The 6,000-nt window shown below is 43.4% G+C and overlaps 1 protein-coding gene across 1 annotated transcript in view; it reads left to right on the top strand.

Moving 5' to 3' along the window:
* The first annotated feature begins 672 nt into the window (after positions 1-672).
* The window catches only part of NCALD (neurocalcin delta), a 101,971-nt gene continuing 96,643 nt past the window's right edge, over positions 673-6,000 (top strand). The window contains exon 1 of the mRNA XM_077270980.1: positions 673-1,028. The gene's annotated coding sequence lies outside the window, so the exon portion shown is untranslated. The remainder of the gene's footprint in view (positions 1,029-6,000) is intronic.

Below are 6,000 nucleotides of genomic sequence, written 5' to 3'. Positions count from 1 at the left end.
TTTGTTTCCTGTTTTCGGATCCACTATCTGGAAATGAATGGTCTCATTCAAAAGTACAACTCGTCCTGCAAAAAAAACAAAAAACAAAACAGAGAGTTGTGACTATGGGAAGAAGGGGAGGGAAAATAAAAACGGAAACGAGAATGGGCTGCGGCGTGAAGGGGTTAAAACAACTTATTTGTGTCTATATAAATCCCATTCTGTCCTCCTCCCATCCTCCAGGCTGCTTCTAGGCAGCCACATTCCTCCACTTCCCCCAGGTCTTACTTTAGATGCTTCTTTCCAGTGATGCTTGACCAGTTGCCTAGCAGAGACCCCCATTGTTATCCCACAATACAGCCCCCTCCCTGCTGTCAGGCACAGTGACCTCTGCAGCAGCCCCTTCTTCCTCCATTATTCCCACAGAACTGAGAAGAGGAGACAGAGGATTTACGAACAAATACTCTTCCAAAGAAACAACATAATATTTACATTCTTGGACAGAGCAGAAGAAGCTGTGCAGCAGCAGCGGCGGCCGGAGCTCTGCTCTGAATGTGCGCGCACTATGAGGGATGATGACCCCACTGAAGGCAGCGCACAGCAGCCCGGAGTTGCTAAGGCAACCAGCGCTCTCCTGGCTTATATGACGTCAGCAGGAGGCAGAGCCCGAGCAGTGAGCCCGCAGCCCAGAGCTTGTGGTGCCCGGTGAGGAGCGGTGTGCTGCCCGGTGAGGAGCGGTGTGCTGCCCGGTGAGGAGCGGTGTGCTGCCCGGTGAGGAGCGGTGTGCTGCCCGGTGAGGAGCGGTGTGCTGCCCGGTGAGGAGCGGTGTGCTGCCCGGTGAGGAGCGGTGTGCTGCCCGGTGAGGAGCGGTGTGCTGCCCGGTGAGGAGCTGTGTGCTGCCCGGTGAGGAGCTGTGTGCTGCCCGGTGAGGAGCGGGGTGCTGCCCGGTGAGGAGCGGGGTGCTGCCCGGTGAGGAGCTGTGTGCTGCCGAGGCTTCTCACTGTCTGCCGGAGCATGGACTACTGACCCTCCGACCACCACCGCACCTGGTAAGGAGCCTGTCACCATTCCCCTCTCATACCCCTCCTGCCATAGAGCTTAGCACAACTTTCAGCACTTTCTGTACATTGTCACATTGCAACACAAGGCAGAAGGAAGTGACTCCAGCGCTGAGCTCGTGCACAGGGCTATGCACAGCCCATGCTGCAGGCTCAGCCCCAGGAAGGAGACTTGTATGTATATATGGCTGCCGCTCCGGAGATAGTTCTGCATTGTACTGATACAATGATCATAAAGGGATCTGGAGACTTGTGTCCCATTTGTTCCTTTCCTCTGCCCCCTGTGTATCTGCTGCCTGAGAGCTGGGACTTCCTATAGTTACAGGCACTTCACTGTAGCAAAACCCGTGTAGCCCCCAGTCACACAGTGCTGCATCTGCCCCGCACAGACCCTACATGGTACCCTGCATCTCACTTACACTAGTTATATACAAGTACAATGCTTCATATAACACTTTTACTCTATATATTACAGTAGTTCTACATTGCACCCATGTAGCGTCTGTACTCTATACATCATATATACTTCTACATTGCACCCATGTAGCGTCTGTACTCTATACATCATATATACTTCTACATTGCACCCATGTAGTGTCTGTACTCTATATATCATCTATAGTTCTACATTGCACCCATGTAGTGTCTGTACTCTATACATCATATATAGTTCTACATTGCACCCATGTAGCGTCTGTACTCTATATATCATCTATACTTCTACATTGCACCCATGTAGCGTCTGTACTCTATATATCATCTATAGTTCTACATTGCACCCATGTAGCGTCTGTACTCTATATATCATTTATAGTTCTACATTGCACCCATGTAGCGTCTGTACTCTATATATCATCTATAGTTCTACATTGCACCCATGTAGTGTCCGTACTCTATATATCATTTATAGTTCTACATTGCAGCCATGTAGCGTCTGTACTCTATACATCATATATACTTCTACATTGCACCCATGTAGCGTCTGTACTCTATATATCATCTATAGTTCTACATTGCACCCATGTAGTGTCTGTACTCTATACATCATATATAGTTCTACATTGCACCCATGTAGCGTCTGTACTCTATACATCATATATACTTCTACATTGCACCCATGTAGCGTCTGTACTCTATATATCATCTATAGTTCTACATTGCACCCATGTAGTGTCTGTACTCTATACATCATATATAGTTCTACATTGCACCCATGTAGCGTCTGTACTCTATATATCATCTATACTTCTACATTGCACCCATGTAGCGTCTGTACTCTATATATCATCTATAGTTCTACATTGCACCCATGTAGCGTCTGTACTCTATATATCATCTATAGTTCTACATTGCACCCATGTAGCGTCTGTACTCTATATATCATTTATAGTTCTACATTGCACCCATGTAGCGTCTGTACTCTATATATCATCTATAGTTCTACATTGCACCCATGTAGTGTCCGTACTCTATATATCATTTATAGTTCTACATTGCACCCATGTAGTGTCCGTACTCTATACATCATATATACTTCTACATTGCACCCATGTAGCGTCTGTACTCTATACATCATATATACTTCTACATTGCACCTATGTAGCGTCTGTACTCTATATATCATTTATAGTTCTACATTGCACCTATGTAGCGTCTGTACTCTATATATCATTTATAGTTCTACATTGCACCCATGTAGCGTCTGTACTCTATATATCATCTATAGTTCTACATTGCACCCATGTAGTGTCCGTACTCTATATATCATTTATAGTTCTACATTGCAGCCATGTAGCGTCTGTACTCTATACATCATATATACTTCTACATTGCACCCATGTAGCGTCTGTACTCTATACATCATATATACTTCTACATTGCACCTATGTAGCGTCTGTACTCTATATATCATTTATAGTTCTACATTGCACCCATGTAGCGTCTGTACTCTATATATCATTTATAGTTCTACATTGCACCCATGTAGCGTCTGTACTCTATACATCATATATACTTCTACATTGCACCCATGTAGCGTCTGTACTCTATATATCATCTATAGTTCTACATTGCACCCATGTAGCGTCTGTACTCTATATATCATTTATAGTTCTACATTGCACCCATGTAGTGTCTGTACTCTATATATCATTTATAGTTCTACATTGCACCCATGTAGTGTCTGTACTCTATACATCATATATAGTTCTACATTGCACCCATGTAGTGTCTGTACTCTATACATCATGTATACTTCTACATTGCACCCATGTAGTGTCTGTACTCTATACATCATATATACTTCTACATTGCACCCATGTAGCATTTTACTCTATACTACTCTTGTCTCCACATATAGCCACCCATGACTCCAACATTCTACCATATTGAGCATCATCCGTGTAACACTGTTTTGTGCTGATACATTGATACATTACTACTTTGCATCAAAATAAACCTAAATAAGATGAATATTGCACTTATAGAACATTGCACTAATATAAAGTAACACTTCTATTATGTCATCATATTGCATGCAGTTCTACATTGCATCCTTTTAGCATTTCCCCTCTGTATGTTATATGCATACAGCACTGAGTGGCTCCTACATTATACTATATAGTGCATCCATATAATATGATTTTTTTGCTGATATTTTGCACCAAAACAAACCCAAATTATATTTGTATTGCCTTTACATTGCAGAGGCTCATGTGCACTAACATAAAGTGCGTTGTACTTTTATTTCAGTCCATTGCATGTAGTTGTATGTTGCATCCATATAGCAGTTTTCCTCTATATACTATGTATATGATAATGTATGTAGCATCCATATAGCATTTTACTCTACAGGTCCTTCTCAAAAAATTAGCATATAGTGTTAAATTTCATTATTTACCATAATGTAATGATTACAATTAAACTTTCATATATTATAGATTCATTATCCACCAACTGAAATTTGTCAGGTCTTTTATTGTTTTAATACTGATGATTTTGGCATACAACTCCTGATAACCCAAAAAACCTGTCTCAATAAATTAGCATATTTCAACCGGCCAATCAAATAAAAGTGTTTTTTAATACCAAACAAAAAAACCATCAAATAATAATGTTCAGTTATGCACTCAATACTCGGTCGGGAATCCTTTGGCAGAAATGACTGCTTCAATGCGGCGTGGCATGGAGGCAATCAGCCTGTGACACTGCTGAGATGTTATGGAGGCCCAGGATGCTTCAATAGCGGCCTTAGGGTATGTGCACACGTTGCGGATTTCTTGCAGAAATTTCCTGAAGAAAACCGGAAATTTTCTGCAAGAAATCCGCATTTTTTTTTTGCGTTTTTTTTCCGTTTTTTTCGCGTTTTTTTAGCATTCTGCAAGCGTAATTAGCTTGCAGAATGCTAAAGTTTTCCAAGCGATCTGTAGCATCGCTTGGAAAACTGACTGACAAGTTGGTCACACTTGTCAAACATACTGTTTGACAAGTGTGACCAACTTTTTACTATAGATGCAGCTTATGCAGCATCTATAGTAAAAGAGAGAATGTTTAAAAATAATAAAAAAAATAAAAAAATGCTTAGACTCACCCAGACATCTCATCAGCGGCGTCTGTTCGTCTTCCTATAGCTGGTGTGTGCGCGCAGGACCTTCCGTGACGTCACGGTCACGTGAGCGGTCACATGACCGCTCACGACCAATCACAGGACAGTGACGTCATCGGCAAGGTCCTTCGCCGCACATCAGCTACAGGAACCGAAGCGGCAGCATGCAGTGGAGGCGGGAAGACATCGAGGGTGAGTATATCGCTTTTTTTTATTTTAATTCTTATTTTTTGACCACTTATATGGTGCCCAGTGCGTGGAGGAGAGTCTCCTCTCCTCCACCCTGGGTACCAACCGCACATAATCTGCTTACTTCCCGCATGGTGGGCACAGCCCCGTGCGGGAAGTAAGCAGATCAATGGACCCCTAAGTGTGCGGAATCCCCTGCAATTCCGCATTTTAATGAACATGTTGCTTTTTTTTCCGCGATGCGATTTTTTCGCGGAAAAAAAGGCTACATTTGCACAAAAAATGCGGAATACACTTAAAATAATGGGAGGCACATGTAAGCGTTTTTTTTGCGTTTTTATCACGTTTTTATAGCGAAAAAACGCGAAAAAAACGCGAAAAATACTTAACGTGTGCACATGGCCTTAAGCTCATCCAGAGTGTTGGGTCTTGCGTCTCTCAACTTTCTCTTCACAATATCCCACAGATTCTCTATGGGGTTCAGGTCAGGAGAGTTGGCAGGCCAATTGAGCACAGTAATACCATGGTCAGTAAACCATTTACCAGTGGTTTTGGCACTGTGAGCAGGTGCCAGGTCGTGCTGAAAAATGAAATCTTCATCTCCATAAAGCATTTCAGCCGATGGAAGCATGAAGTGCTCCAAAGTCTCCTGATAGCTAGCTGCATTGACCCTGCCCTTGATGAAACACAGTGGACCAACACCAGCAGCTGACATGGCACCCCACACCATCACTGACTGTGGGTACTTGACACTGGACTTCAGGCATTTTGGCATTTCCTTCTCCCCAGTCTTCCTCCAGACTCTGGCACCTTGATTTCCGAATGACATGCAAAATTTGCTTTCATCAGAAAAAAGTACTTGGGACCACTTAGCAACAGTCCAGTGCTGCTTCTCTGTAGCCCAGGTCAGGCGCTTCTGCCACTGTTTATGGTTCAAAAGTGGCTTTACCTGGGGAATGCGGCACCTGTAACCCATTTCCTGCACACGCCTGTGCACGGTGGCTCTGGATGTTTCCACACCAGACTCAGTCCACAATCTTCCTCAGGGTCCGGTCACCTCTTCTCGTTGTACAGCGTTTTCTGCCACATTGTTTCCTTCCAACAGACTTACCATTGAGGTGCCTTGATACAGCACTCTGGGAACAGCCTATTTGTTGAGAAATTTCTTTC

The sequence above is a fragment of the Ranitomeya variabilis genome, chromosome 6, assembly GCF_051348905.1.
Source record: "Ranitomeya variabilis isolate aRanVar5 chromosome 6, aRanVar5.hap1, whole genome shotgun sequence".
Lineage (NCBI taxonomy): Eukaryota > Metazoa > Chordata > Amphibia > Anura > Dendrobatidae > Ranitomeya > Ranitomeya variabilis.
This window is presented reverse-complemented; position numbering and strand designations above follow the sequence as displayed.